The sequence below is a fragment of the Pseudophryne corroboree genome, chromosome 6 (assembly GCF_028390025.1).
Source record: "Pseudophryne corroboree isolate aPseCor3 chromosome 6, aPseCor3.hap2, whole genome shotgun sequence".
Lineage (NCBI taxonomy): Eukaryota > Metazoa > Chordata > Amphibia > Anura > Myobatrachidae > Pseudophryne > Pseudophryne corroboree.
Genome location: NC_086449.1, coordinates 321992154 through 322007901, shown reverse-complemented (window position 1 = coordinate 322007901; position 15748 = coordinate 321992154). Strand labels below are relative to the sequence as shown.

Here is a 15748-nt window from a genome sequence, read left to right as displayed (position 1 = left end):
AACCAAGCCTCGATCTCGGCGATATGCAGGCGTCACTCATCAAGTTCCCAGACCGGTTTCGTCTTCCGACTTCCTCAGTGAGCATATCCATGCAGTGTCCATGGTGGTGTTTAAATAGAGCTGTGCTTTGAGCCATTAATCAATTACCTCACCACTGGTGTACTTTACTATGTTAACCCCATACTTACTCATAAGCAAATCACAAATGTGAACAGTACTATCACAACCATGCATCATTACATATATTATACACATACAAATTCATAAAACATAAACCAGAAAATCTAAAACAAACTGTCCAGTTACTGTCACCATATTTATGGAAGACCACCTGCAGTACATCGCATAACCTTTATTTAAATTGCTTAAGCTAAAAACGCTTTCGTTTATTAAAAACACCTTATTAGTATGCAAAACTTTCTGTGGCATAACCAATTTTTTTGGGAATAATTATATACAATGATGATTTCGGAGAGGTACGGTATAATACGCATCATAAGGATACATGATCCAACTACTATGATGCCACCTCCCATCCCCAGCATTCACCAATACACAAGAACTTTCATAAAATGATGATACTGGAGAGGGTCGGTAAAAAGCGCACCACAGGGATACGGGATCCAACAACTGTGATGTCACCGTCCACCCCCAGCATTCACCAACATACAAGAGAAAACAGCAACAGAGAAGAAAAATTACTATATATATATATATATATATATATAGAGAGAGAGATGATGTTGATGATGATGAACAAGAGACTGCGGCACTCAGTATACATACCTCAGACACCTTGACAAATATACGTTATGGTAAGAACTTACTGTTGATAACGGTGTTTCTCCTAAGTCCACAGGTTCCACAGGATAACAGTGGGATATGATGGAGCGGCAGTGGATTGGCACCAAACGATCACAAGCATTCAGGCAACCCAGGATGCAACGGGCCCATCCATATATCCCCGCCCACTGGCTCAGGCAAATCAGTTGGATTCCAAACATCTAGGCAGGAGCATCATGTAGAGCCCTAATCAGGCAAGAAGAACACACATGCACACCCTTCCGTACAAGAAGGAAGAGGTTAGTGAGTAGCAAGATCCTCAAATCAGATGCGTCAGGGTGGGATCCCTGTGGACTTAGGAAAAATACCGTTATCAACGGTAAGTTCTTACCATAACGTATATTTCTCTGGCAGGGTTCACAGGATAACAATGGGATTTCCCAAAGCAATTTTAGTGGTGGGGACGCGCCTGATTGGACAGAACCTTTCGCCCGAATTCAGCGTCATGAGAGGCAAAAGTATCCAAGCATAATGTCTAATGAATGTGTTAATGGAAGACTATGTGGCTGCTTTACTGAAGCACCATGTTGTGCTGCCTATGAAGGACCTACCTTACGAGTAGAGTGAACAGAGACATTAGCCGGAACAGGGAGATCAGCTTGAGAGTATGCTTCCGAAATAGTCATTCGAAGCCCTCTAGCCAGCGCCTATTTAGTAGCAGGCCATCCTCTCTTGTGAATTCCGTAGAAAATGAAGAGAGAATCTGTCTTTCTGATGGCACTTGTGCGATCCACGTAGATCCTTAATGCTCGGACTACGTCCCACGATGCATCTCCCGCAGAAAATCCCGATACCTGAAAAACCGGGACTACATTTTCTTCATTAAGGTGGAATTTAGACACCACCTTAGAAAGATACCCAGACCTAGTTCTGAGAACTGCATTATCTGGATTTAAAAAAAAAAACGAAAAGGAGAACAATATTACAGCGCTCCTAAATCTGATACTCTTCTAGCTGACGCCATAGCCAGTAGAAAGAGAACTTTAGCTGTCAACCATTTAAGATCCACTTTATTAAATGGTTCAAATGGAGCAACTTGAAGGGCTTTGAGGACTAGACCTAAGTCCCAAGGCACTGTAGGAGGTACAAAAGGAGGCTGAATGCACAGCATTCCCTGGAAAAAGTACGCACATCCTGTAAATTGGCAATTTTTCTTTTGGAACCCTACAGTCAATGCTTATACTTGTACTCTCAGGAAGCCACCTTCAAACCCTTATCCATTCCTGCATGAAGGAAATCTAAGACCCAGGAAACTTGGAAAGATTTTGGGTCCATATTACTTTCACTGCACCATGAATATAGGCCTGCCATATTCGTGATAAATGCGAGCTGAGGAGGGTTTCCGTGCTATGTGCAATGTTTGAATTTACCTGTAGCGAGAATCATCTTGACTTCAGGATAGAGGTTTCAAGAGCCACGCCGTCAACGATAGTCGATCCAGGTGCCTGGATGTTGAGGGAGCAGACGTGGAGCATCCATCGACATTCTCTGTAGATCTGTGTACCATTGCCTTCTGGGCTAAGCCGGAGCTATTAGAATCACGGCACCCTTTACTTCTTTTATCTTCCTCACCACCCTGGTAGCAGGATGATCGGAGGAAATAGATACGCTAGATGAAACTCCCATTTCACTGACAAGGCATCCACAAAGATCGCTATGGGATCCTTTGTTCTTTCCCCGTATGCGGGCACTTAGTTGTTCAGATGGGACGCCATGAGATCTATCTCTGGCAAACCCCACTTGTCTACCAGAGTCTGAAAGACTTCCGGGTGTAGAGCCCATTCGCTTGCTTGAATGGTGTGTCGACTGAGAAAATCCGCTTCCCAGTTTAGGACTCCCGAAACGAATACTGCGGACAATGCTGGAAGATGGAGTTCTGCCCACTTTTGTATGTGACTTACCTCCTTCATTGCTGTTTGGCTGCGCATTCCTCCCTGATGGTTGAGGTACGCCCCCGCCGTTAAATTGTCCGAGCTGATTTGGACTAGTCTTCCCTGAAGAGTGTCTTTTGCCTGAATCAGTGCCATGTATATGGCCCGAAGTTCTATCAGATTTATTGGCAGGCAACTTTCTTCTATGGTCCATTGTCCCTGGAACCATAATCTTCCGGACACTGCTCCCCAGCCCTGGAGACTGGCATCTGTTGTCAGGATCTCCCATCTGATATCCAAAAGATTCTCCCTTTGTCTAGATGGGATGTCTATAGCCACAAGGCTGATGACTTTCTTACCTTGTGTGAAAGTACCATAGTCTGTTTCTTTATTGTCTGATGCTAGAATCAGACGCTGCCGAGGTCTTGAGTGGAATTGTGCATACTCCACCATGTCGAATGTTGACAACATCAAACCCATCAGTCGTATAGCTGCGTGGATTGATATCGTTTGACTGTGTAACAACTCCTGAGTACTTGACTGTACCTTGGATATCTTGTTCCGAGGTAATCCATTTTCTGCAGACTGGAATTCAGTACAGCCCCACAGTGAGTCATCCGTTGTGACGGAACCCGAGATGACTTTGCCCAATTTATGAACCACCAGTGCCTTTGCAGACAAGTTATTGTCTGTTGGAGATGGCACAGAAGCCTTTCCTGTGCCAGGATAAAAAAAGGTGGTCGAAGTATGACAATTTTCTTATCCCCTTCTTGCGAAGATAAGCTGCCATAATCATCATAATTTTGGTAAATACTCTGGAGGCTGTGGCTAACCCCAAAGGTAAGGTCTGGAAATGAAAATGTTGCTGGAGGATGGTGAACCTTGAGATAACACTGATGGAACAGTGCTATAGGAACCTGTAGGTAAACATCCTGACTATCCAGGGATATCCTGTGATTCCCTGGCTCCATGTCAAAAATATGGAGCGCAACGTCTCCCTGTGAACCATGGTACTAAAATTTATTTGTTTAGGATTTTGAGGTTGGGGTGAAAGGATCCTTCTGAACCCAAACCCGGTTGGAGTAAAAACCCCTTTCCCTATTGTGCAGGGGTTACTGGATGCCTATTCCTGACCACAGCAATTTCTGAACTGCTTCTTGCAAACCTCTGTCCTTTGCCTCTACCCAAGACGGACTGGAACAGAAAACTTCGAGGGGGATACTTCTTCAAGAGTAACATTACCTAGAGATACCGCTTCTTGCTCCCAGGCATCTGTTTGTAAACTGTTACCAGATCTGTGCAAACTGAAGAAGTTGACCCCCTATCCTGGGGTCCCCCAGAAGGAGGCCCACACCATCATGCTGATGGCTTATCTTCTGGTTTGGAAGCTGGCCCTCTGGTTGCCTTTGCTTCTTTGCCTTACCAAACTTATTGTATTGGGGCAGTTATGTTCCTCTATGACCGACAAGGCCGAAAACCAGACCTCTATGTTTGGGGTTATATGTGGAAGGAAAGGTGACCTTCTTGAAGTCTGATTTTGACTCCAGAATATCTGTTAACTCCTTACCAAACAGAAACTTCCAGCCAAAGGCAAATTTTCCAGAACCTTCTTTGATTCTGAATCAGCTTTTCATGTATGTAAGCAACACTGCTCTGCGAGCAACTATTGTTAATGCTGATGCCCTAAAACATTAGTGTCCATATGAGATATATATGGGATTCTTGCTCCCTTGCAGGCGCTGAAAAACCTGTCTTCCAGTACCTCAGCCCAGTGTACCAACAGCACCTGGTATTCCAAGGCGGTCTCCCATCCAAGAACTAATTAGGCCCAACACTGCTTAGCTTCCAAGATCTAGTGAGATTGGTCCCATCCAGTGTGGTGTGCTGTAGATTGCAAGGTGAAGTCATGGCTGGCCTTATGACTGCCCCAGACAGAGACAATATGGTTTTCAGAAAACCATCCCTTTTTTGACGTTGACGGCAAAGGCCATATATATTTTCGCACTATCAAATATCTCTATAAGAGCAAATTCCTATTTTTAAACAGTCCTCTGCTGGAAAAGGATATTTGGAATCCCATTTACTGGAAACTATAATCTTTATTGGGTATAGCCCAAACCTTTTCCCTGATTTTCATCAGCTGCTGGGGTCACCCATGAGGAGGCCCTATTTTTTTGGGACGTTTAAACATAGGTACCTTATTTTTAACACAGGCTCTGCTGAATCTTCTAAGGACAGAAAAGCCTTTACTGCTCTCATTAACTCAGCTATATTTACCTGTTCTTTGTGTTCCGAAGAAGAGTATATAGAGGTTTCATCGTCTGATGAATGATCCTGTGTAGCCTGTGCAGTTGATGATTTATTTACACTCGGTTTCTCAGCTTGTTTTATTAGAGAAGCTGTTGGGGATACCGTAGGTAGAGAGCTGCCTGTATGGGTTAATAATGAACCCTATTCCTGGTATCAAAGCTGTAGGAATTAACCTTTCAGCTATACTGGACAAGGTCTGTGCAAACATCGCCCAAAGGGGATTTATCTATGATGCTGACAAGCAAACCATTTTACACATGAACCATCCTGTACCAGATCAGAGAGGATAATACAGTTAATGCAAGACAACATGAATGTTGATGTTACTTTAAGTGTACTCTCATCACCTTTGCCGCTCTTAGACATGATAAATAATCAGCACTTTCACAGTGTACTACACAATTTGTGACTCTAAAGGGATATCAATCTGACCCCTACCCATGCACCAGCATTGAGGATCAGAAGACCAACTGACAAACATATATTAAAGTCAGCAATCACACTAGCAGTCACATGTTATATATTAGTCATATGAGCACATAATTAACTACAAACACATTTTAAAGTATGTAGGAGTACATATTACTGAATTCTGTTTTATACAGATCTTAATGTATTCAGACGCATTGCGAAGAAAACCACAGTAATGCACACAGACTCATATGCAATAGGCACTTAAACTTAACTATTCATACTAACAAAAGTAGATAGAAATTTAGTGCTGTACAACCCGTACTCGGTAGAGTGGGATACAGGGAGACTCACCTCACTTCCAAGAATGATCAATACATTAGCGAACGCTGAGTGGATCCAGACACTACTAGTGTACGCCGCCGCTTCGGGAACTTTTAAGTGCATACAGATGCACTGGCCATACAGATGCCTGTATTGCTACCGGGTCTCCTCGCAGTAGCGCTTAGTGAACACAGACGCAGTGGCCTATGCTGCAACCGAGACCCTACGTGGTAGCATCTGAGACGGAAGTGAGGCAACAGTTCATGGCGGGAGACTCGCGGAAACTGGTCATGAACTGGGGGGAGGGGTGACCAGGAGAGCGTCTAACTCCTCACCACTGACATCAACCCTAGGGATCGCAGCCTCATACTATTCCTGGTGCCTTATGATCCCTAAGGCCTAGCACTGGAGCACCAGTGGTTGCGGCGCATCAGCTACTGTTTGGTAGTCTCCTTCCAATACAGTGCAGCTGTGTTCACATTCCCCGACTACGGGGAACCGATGCCGTACCTTCTCCCGTGCTCCGGCCACAGCCTGGTCACGTCTGCTGGACCTGCTAGTATATCCGACACAGACGCCTGCCGAGACAGCACTGTACACATGGTTAAGTGTTGTTGCGACCCGGCGGAGAGTTGTTGGAGTGACTCTTTCCAATATGCGTATAATACGCTGTTAAGAAAGATCACTCAAAAACATAGTAAGTGTCCATATGAGATATATATGGGATTCTTGCTCCCTTGCAGGCGCTGAAAAACCTGTCTTCCAGTACCTCAGCCCAGTGTACCTACAGCACCTGGTATTCCAAGGTGGTCTCCCATCCAAGAACTAACCAGGCCCAACACTGCTTAGCTTCCAAGATCTAGTGAGATTGGTCCCATCCAGTGTGGTGTGCTGTAGATTGCAAGGTGAAGTCATGGCTGGCCTTATGACCGCCCCAGACAGAGACAATATGGTTTTCAGAAAACCATCCCTTTTTTGACATCGACGGCAAAGGCCATATATATTTTCGCACTATCAAATGATATGCGTATCTCTATAAGCGCCAATTCCTATTTTTAAACAGTCCTCTGCTGGAAAAGGATATTTGGAATCCCATTTACTGGAAACTATAATCTTTATTGGGTATAGCCCAAACCTTTTCCCTGATTTTCATCAGCTGCTGGGGTCCCCCATGAGAAGGCCCTATTTTTTTGGGACGTTTAAACATAGGTACCTTATTTTTAACACAGGCTCTGCTGAATCCTCTAAGGACAGAAAAGCCTTTACTGCTCTCATTAACTCAGCTATATTTACCTGTACTTTGTGTTCCGAAGAAGAGTATACAGAGGTTTCATCGTCTGATGAATTATCCTGTGTAGCCTGTGCAGTTGATGATTTATTTACACTCGGTTTCTCAGCTTGTTTTATTAGAGAAGCTGTTGGGGATACCGTAGGTAGAGAGCTGCCTGTATGGGTTAATAATGAACCCTATTCCTGGTATCAAAGCTGTAGGAATTAACCTTTCAGCTATACTGGACAAGGTCTGTGCAAACATCGCCCAAAGGGGATTTATCTATGATGCTGACAAGCAAACCATTTTACACATGAACCATCCTGTACCAGATCAGAGAGAATAATACAGTTAATGCAAGACAACATGAGTGTTGATGTTACTTTAAGTGTACTCTCATCACCTTTGCCGCTCTTAGACATGATAAATAATCAGCACTTTCACAGTGTACTACACAATTTGTGACTCTAAAGTGATATCAATCTGACCCCTACCCATGCACCAGCATTGAGGACCAGAAGACCAACTGACAAACATATATTAAAGTCACCAATCACACTAGCAGTCAGTCACATGTTATATATTAGTCATATGAGCACATAATTAACTACAAACACATTTTAAAGTATGTAGGAGTACATATTACTGAATTCTGTTTTATACAGATCTTAATGTATTTAGACGCATTGCAAAGAAAACCACAGTAATGTACACAGACTCATATGCAAAAGGCATTTAAACTTAACTATTCATACTAACAAAAGTAGATAGAAATTTAGTGCTGTATAACCCGTACTCGGTAGAGTGGGATACAGGGAGACTCCTCACTTCCAAGAATGATCAATACATTAGCGAACACTGAGTGGATCCAGACGCTACTAGTGTACGCTGCCGCTTCGGGAACTTTTAAGTGAACACAGATGCACTGGCCATACAGATGCCTGTATTGCAACCGGGTCTCCTCGCAGTAGCGCTTAGTGAACACAGACGCAGCGGCCTATGCTGCAAGCGAGACCCCTCGTGGTAGCGTCTGAGACGGAAGTGAGGCAACAGTTCATGGCGGGAGACTCGCGGAAACTGGTCATGAACTGGGGGGAGGGGTGACCAGGAGAGCGTCTAACTCCTCACCACTGACATCAACCCTAGGGATCGCAGCCTCATACTATTCCTGATGCCTTATGATCCCTAAGGCCTAGCACTGGAGCATCAGTGGTGGCGGCGCGTCAACTACTGTTTGGTAGTCTCCTTCCAATACAGTGCGGCTGTGTTCGTATTCCCCGACTACGGGGAACCGATGCCTTACCTTCTCCCCGTGCTCCGGCCACAGCCTGGTCACGTCTGCTGGACCTGCTAGTATATCCGACACAGACGCCTGCCGAGAGAGCACTGTACACATGGTTAAGTGTTGTTGCGACCCGGCAGAGAGTTGTTGGAGTGACTCTTTTCAATATGCGTATAATACGCTGTTAAGAAAGATCGCTCAAAAACATAGTAAGACTATAAAAATAAAATAAGAAAGCTTAGGGCTGCCCTAGAACAGCAGCCCTCTGACCTTGGCCCGACTCCTGCCGCACCAAACAAAAAACTGATTCGCCTGAGCCAGTAGGCAGGGATATATGGGTGGGCCCGTTGCAACCTGGGAGGCCTGAGGTCTTGTGATCGTTTGGTGCCAATCCGCTGTTGCTCCATCATATCACATTGTTATCTTGTGAATAACCTGTGGACCCTGCCGGAGAAAGGGGTTGATATGCCAGAAACATTGGCTTTCTTTGTTATGATTTATTGAATACAGGTATTGCTATTTAAAGTATCTGAGTGTGGCAGTCTCTTGCTGATCATCTGCAACTATTTCAGTGAGGGCACCAGAGCGATCATGTTTTTTTTTAGGAGTGCCTATATATATAATAGATACCATGGACCGGCACTCCCCCACAGGAATAAAGTTGCTCCGGTGCCCTCTGGAAAGGATTGAGATACTAAATACAGAAGAAGCGCCACTCAGAGACTGTAGAAACAAAATGTATTCCACTCTACATGGACCAACGTTTCGGGGTCTAAACGCCCCTTTTTCAAGGTGGACAATCTTGAAAAAGGGGCGTTTAGACCCCGAAACGTTGGTCCATGTAGAGTGGAATACATTTTGTTTCTACAGTCTCCGAGTGCCGCTTCTTCTGTATTTAATATATATATATATATATATATACATACATACATATACACACACACCCTTTGTTTTTATGTATTGTTTTTGGAATAAATTTTAAGGATTTTAAAGAATTCCCATTTTGGTTTCTTTTTGATGGTTACTCCTCCATCTGTGAAATTGAGTGTCTACATCACCACCATGGGTCAGTTATACATAGGCGAAGGAGGAAAAACAAAGAAACCGTTATAGGAGTACAACTGCCATGTGCTATGCGAGTACGGTACGCCCCATTATAGGGAGCGATATATGAAGGTGTGTCTACTTTTCACTATTGGTGAGCGGTGGTTATAGATACCTTTATGGGAGTACATCTGCTATATATAAAATAAAAATTATATTTCTCTGACGTCCTAGTGGATGCTGGGACTCCGTCAGGACCATGGGGAATAGCGGCTCCGCAGGAGACAGGGCACAAAATTTAAAAGTTTGACCACTAGGTGGTGTGTACTGGCTCCTCCCCCTATGACCCTCCTCCAAGCCTCAGTTAGGTTTTTGTGCCCGTCCGAGCAGGGTGCAATCTAGGTGGCTCTCCTAAAGAGCTGCTTAGAAAAAGTTTGTTAGGTTTTTTATTTTCAGTGAGTCCTGCTGGCAACAGGCTCACTGCAACGAGGGACTTAGGGGAGAAGAAGTAATCTCACCTGCGTGCAGGATGGATTTGCTTCTTAGGCTACTGGACACTAGCTCCAGAGGGACGATCACAGGTACAGCCTGGATGGGTCACCGGAGCCGCGCCGCCGACCCCCTTGCAGATGCCGAATAGAGAAGAGGTCCAGAAACCGGCGGCAGAAGACGTCTCAGTCTTCATGAGGTAGCGCACAGCACTGCAGCTGTGCGCCATTGCTCTCCGCACACTTCACACGAGCGGTCACTGAGGGTGCAGGGCGCTGGGGGGGGGCGCCCTGGGCAGCAATGTAATATACCTATTCTGGCTAAAATATATCACATATAGCCCCTGGGGCTATATGGATGTATTTAACCCCTGCCAGGTTCCAAAAAAACCGGGAGAAGAAGCCCGCCGAAAAGGGGGCACACAGCACACAGCGCACAGCGCCATTTTCCTGCCCAGCTCCGCTGCGAGGAAGGCTCCCAGGACTCTCCCCTGCACTGCACTACAGAAACAGGGTAAAAACAGAGAGGGGGGACACTTATTGGCGATATTTATAATATTTGAGCTGCTATAAAGGGAACACACTTATTAAGGTTGTCCCTATATATATTTATAGCGCTTGGGTGTGTGCTGGCAAACTCTCCCTCTGTCTCCCCAAAGGGCTAGTGGGGTCCTGTCTTCTATCAGAGCATTCCCTGTGTGTCTGCTGTGTGTCGGTACGTGTGTGTCGACATGTATGAGGACGATGTTGGCGTGGAGGCGGAGCAATTGCCTGTAATGGTGATGTCACCCCCTAGGGAGTCGACACCAGAATGGATGGCTTTGTTTATGGAATTACGGGATAGTGTCAGCACGCTACAAAAGTCGGTTGACGACATGAGACAGCCGGCAAACCAGTTAGTACCTGTCCAGGCGTCTCAGACACCGTCAGGGGCTGTAAAACGCCCTTTACCTCAGTCGGTCGACACAGACCCAGACACTGACACTGAATCCAGTGTCGACGGTGAAGAAACAAACGTATTTTCCAGTAGGGCCACACGTTATATGATCACGGCAATGAAGGAGGCTTTGCATATCTCTGATACTGCAAGCACCACAAAAAGGGGTATTATGTGGGGTGTAAAAAAACTACCGATAGTTTTTCCTGAATCAGAGGAACTGAATGAAGTGTGTGATGAAGCGTGGGTTACCCCAGATAGAAAACTGCTAATTTCAAAGAAGTTATTGGCATTATACCCTTTCCCGCCAGAGGTTAGGGCGCGCTGGGAAACACCTCCTAGGGTGGATAAGGCGCTCACACGCTTATCAAAGCAAGTGGCGTTACCGTCTCCTGATACGGCCGCCCTCAAGGATCCAGCTGATAGGAGGCTGGAGAATACATTAAAAAGTATATACACACATACGGGTGTTATACTGAGACCAGCAATCGCCTCAGCCTGGATGTGCAGTGCTGGCGTGGCTTGGTCGGAGTCACTGTCTGAAAATATTGATACCCTGGATAGGGACAGTATTTTACTGACTATAGAGCAGTTAAAGGATGCATTTCTTTATATGCGAGATGCACAGAGAGATATTTGCACTCTGGCATCAAGAGTAAGTGCGATGTCCATATCTGCCAGAAGAAGTTTATGGACGCGCCAGTGGTCAGGTGATGCGGATTCCAAACGACATATGGAAGTATTGCCGTATAAGGGGGAGGAATTATTTGGGGTCGGTCTATCGGATCTGGTGGCCACGGCAACGGCCGGAAAATCCACCTTTTTACCCCAGGTCACCTCCCAGCAGAAAAAGCCGCAGGCTTTTCAGCCGCAGTCCTTTCGTTCCTATAAGAACAAACGAGCAAAAGGACATTCCTATTTGCCCCGAGGCAAAGGAAAGGGTAAGAGACTGCAATAAGCAGCTCCTTCCCAGGAGCAGAAGCCCTCCCCGGCTTCTACAAAGGCGTCAGCATGACGCTGGGACCTTACAAGCAGACTCAGGGGCGGTGGGGGGCCGCCTCAAACATTTCAGCGCACAGTGGGCTCACTCGCAGGTGGACCCCTGGATCCTGCAGGTAGTATCTCAGGGTTACAGGTTGGAATTCGAGAAGTCCCCTCCTCGCCGTTTCCTAAAGTCTGCTTTGCCAACGTCTCCCTCCGACAGGGCGACGGTATTGGAGGCCATTCACAAGCTGTATTCTCAGCAGGTGATAGTCAAGGTACCCCTCCTACAACAGGGACAGGGGTATTACTCCACGCTATTTGTGGTACCGAAGCCGGACGGCTCGGTAAGACCGATTCTAAATCTAAAATCTCTGAACCTGTACATACAAAAATTCAAGTTCAAGATGGAGTCACTCAGAGCAGTGATAGCGAATCTGGAAGAAGGGGATTTTATGGTGTCCTTGGATATCAAGGATGCTTACCTTCATGTTCCAATTTGTCCTTCACACCAAGGGTACCTCAGGTTCGTGGTCCAAAACTGTCATTATCAGTTTCAGACGCTGCCGTTTGGATTGTCCACGGCACCCCGGGTCTTTACCAAGGTAATGGCCGAAATGATGATCCTTCTTCGAAGAGAAGGCGTCTTAATTATCCCTTACTTGGACGATCTCCTGATAAGGGCAAGATCCAGAGAACAGCTGGAGGTCGGAGTAGCACTAACCCAAGTAGTGCTCCAACAACACGGGTGGATTCTGAATTTTCCAAAATCCCAACTGATCCCGACGACACGTCTGTTGTTCCTAGGGATGATTCTGGACACTGTTCAGAAAAAGGTATTTATTCCGGAGGAGAAACCAGGGAGTTATCCGATCTAGTCAGGAACCTCCTAAAACCAGGAAAAGTATCTGTGCATCAATGCACAAGAGTCCTGGGAAAAATGGTAGCTTCTTACGAAGCGATTCCATTCGGCAGATTCCATGCACGAGTCAAGCCTGGAGACGTCTCTTCACATAAATATACTGGAGCTAAGAGCAATCTACAATGCTCTAAGCCTGGCAAAACCTCTGCTTCAGGGTCAGCCGGTGTTGATTCAGTCGGACAACATCACGGCAGTCGCCCACGTAAACAGACAGGGCGGCACAAGAAGCAGGAGGGCAATGGCAGAAGCTGCAAGGATTCTCCGCTGGGCAGAAAATCATGTGTTAGCACTGTCAGCTGTGTTCATCCCGGGAGTGGACAACTGGGAAGCGGACTTCCTCAGCAGACACGATCTGCACCCGGGAGAGTGGGGACTTCATCCAGAAGTCTTCCACATGATTGTGGTCCATTGGGAAAGATCAATGGTGGACATGATGGCGTCCCGCCTCAACAAAAAACTGGACAGGTATTGCGCCAGGTCAAGAGACCCTCAGGCAATAGCTGTAGACGCTCTGGTAACACCATGGGTGTACCAGTCAGTGTATGTGTTTCCTCCTCTGCCTCTCATACCAAAAGTACTGAGAATTATACGGCAAAGGGGAGTAAGAACGATACTCGTGGCTCCGGATTGGCCAAGAAGAACTTGGTACCCGGAACTTCAGGAGATGCTCACGGAAGATCCGTGGCCTCTACCTCTAAGACGGGACCTGCTTCAGCAGGGACCGTGTCTATTCCAAGACTTACCGCGGCTGCGTTTGACGGCATGGCGGTTGAACGCCGAATCCTAAGGGAAAAAGGCATTCCGGAAGAGGTCATCCCTACCCTGGTAAAAGCCAGGAAGGAGGTGACTGCACAACATTATCACCGCATTTGGAGAAAATATGTTGCGTGGTGTGAGGCCAGGAAGGCCCCGACGGAGGAATTTCAACTGGGTCGATTCCTACATTTCCTGCAAACAGGATTGTCTATGGGCCTCAAATTAGGGTCCATTAAGGTTCAAATTTCGGCCCTGTCGATTTTCTTCCAGAAAGAATTGGCTTCAGTTCCTGAAGTCCAGACTTTTGTAAAAGGAGTACTACATATACAGCCCCCGGTTGTGCCCCCAGTGGCACCGTGGGATCTTAATGTAGTTTTGGATTTTCTCAAATCCCATTGGTTTGAGCCACTCAAATCGGTGGATTTTAAATATCTTACATGGAAAGTAACCATGCTACTGGCCCTGGCTTCAGCCAGGAGAGTGTCAGAATTGGCGGCTTTATCGTATAAAAGCCCATATCTGATTTTCCATTCGGACAGGGCAGAACTGCGGACGCGTCCTCACTTTCTGCCTAAGGTGGTTTCAGCGTTTCACCTGAACCAGCCTATTGTGGTGCCTGCGGCTACTAGCGATTTGGAGGATTCCAAGTTGCTGGACGTTGTCAGAGCATTGAAAATATATATTTCAAGGACGGCTGGAGTCAGAAAATCTGACTCGCTGTTTATACTGTATGCACCCAACAAGCTGGGTGCTCCTGCTTCTAAGCAGACGATTGCTCGTTGGATTTGTAGCACAATTCAACTTGCACATTCTGTGGCAGGCCTGCCACAGCCTAAATCTGTCAAGGCCCATTCCACAAGGAAGGTGGGCTCATCTTGGGCGGCTGCCCGAGGGGTCTCGGCATTACAACTCTGCCGAGCAGCTACGTGGTCAGGGGAGAACACGTTTATAAAATTCTACAAATTTGATACCCTGGCTAAGGAGGACCTGGAGTTCTCTCATTCGGTGCTGCAGAGTCATCCGCACTCTCCCGCCCGTTTGGGAGCTTTGGTATAATCCCCATGGTCCTGACGGAGTCCCAGCATCCACTAGGACGTCAGAGAAAATAAGATTTTACTTACCGATAAATCTATTTCTCGTAGTCCGTAGTGGATGCTGGGCGCCCATCCCAAGTGCGGATTGTCTGCAATACTTGTACATAGTTATTGTTACAAAAAAATCGGGTTGTTATTGTTGTGAGCCGTCTGTTCAGAGGCTCCTACGTTTGTCATACTGTTAACTGGGTTCAGATCACAAGTTGTACGGTGTGATTGGTGTGGCTGGTATGAGTCTTACCCGGGATTCAAAATCCTTCCTTATTGTGTACGCTCGTCCGGGCACAGTATCCTAACTGATGCTTGGAGGAGGGTCATAGGGGGAGGAGCCAGTACACACCACCTAGTGGTCAAACTTTTAAATTTTGTGCCCTGTCTCCTGCGGAGCCGCTATTCCCCATGGTCCTGACGGAGTCCCAGCATCCACTACGGACTACGAGAAATAGATTTATCGGTAAGTAAAATCTTATTATATATAATATATATATATATTATATTATATTATATATAAACCCCTCTTTGCAAATCCTGCATTTGCCCCTGCAGGTATTTAAAGGTATCCACTTGTTCACTGATGTTTCCATCTAGGTTTAGCTGCACAGGCATAGTTCCAGCAAAAATGTACTTGTTTTTTCCACATTTATTTGTAAGCCAAGCTTTGCTGCCTTTGTGAGGAGCTTATTTAGGATGTTTTGGGCATCTGCATGTTTTTGGCTAGGAGGACGATATCATCGGCGTAGACTAGATCTGTAAGGGTTGTATGTTTGCCAGTAATGGTGCCCATTTTATTTAGAAAAGTTTTTCGGAGACTCTAGTCCATAGCTACTTATGTTGAAGAGCATGGGTGATACTATACAACCTTGCTTGATGCCAGTTTAGATTGTGAACGGTTAAGACAATTGCCCGCATAATTAACTTTGTTTGATCTGTTGTTTTAGAGAGCTTGAAGCACCTTAAGCGGTAAAGGTATGATCTGTCATTATGGAGAGAAGCAGTATCAACACACGTTATGTGCACGGATACAGCTTCTCCTCCATGTATTATTGCAGCGGTGCAGGCTCAAGCGCCCCTGTCCATATCGACACTACTATATAAAATATAGCACGCCGATATGAGGGGGCAATGTATGAACGTTCAGCATCGCTGACCATTCCGACACCTGCAGCTGTCGATGCCCTATCTCCACAGCAGGGACAGAGCTGTCCCTGGCTGTGG

The 15748-nt window shown here is 46.1% G+C and overlaps 2 pseudogenes; both read right to left on the bottom strand.

Moving 5' to 3' along the window:
• Window positions 1–4488: 4488 nt before the first annotated feature.
• On the bottom strand, window positions 4489–4606 carry LOC134937803 (5S ribosomal RNA; annotated as a pseudogene).
• A 1934-nt stretch (window positions 4607–6540) lies between these two features.
• Window positions 6541–6658, bottom strand: LOC134937057 (5S ribosomal RNA; annotated as a pseudogene).
• Between the last annotated feature and the right edge of the window lie 9090 nt (window positions 6659–15748).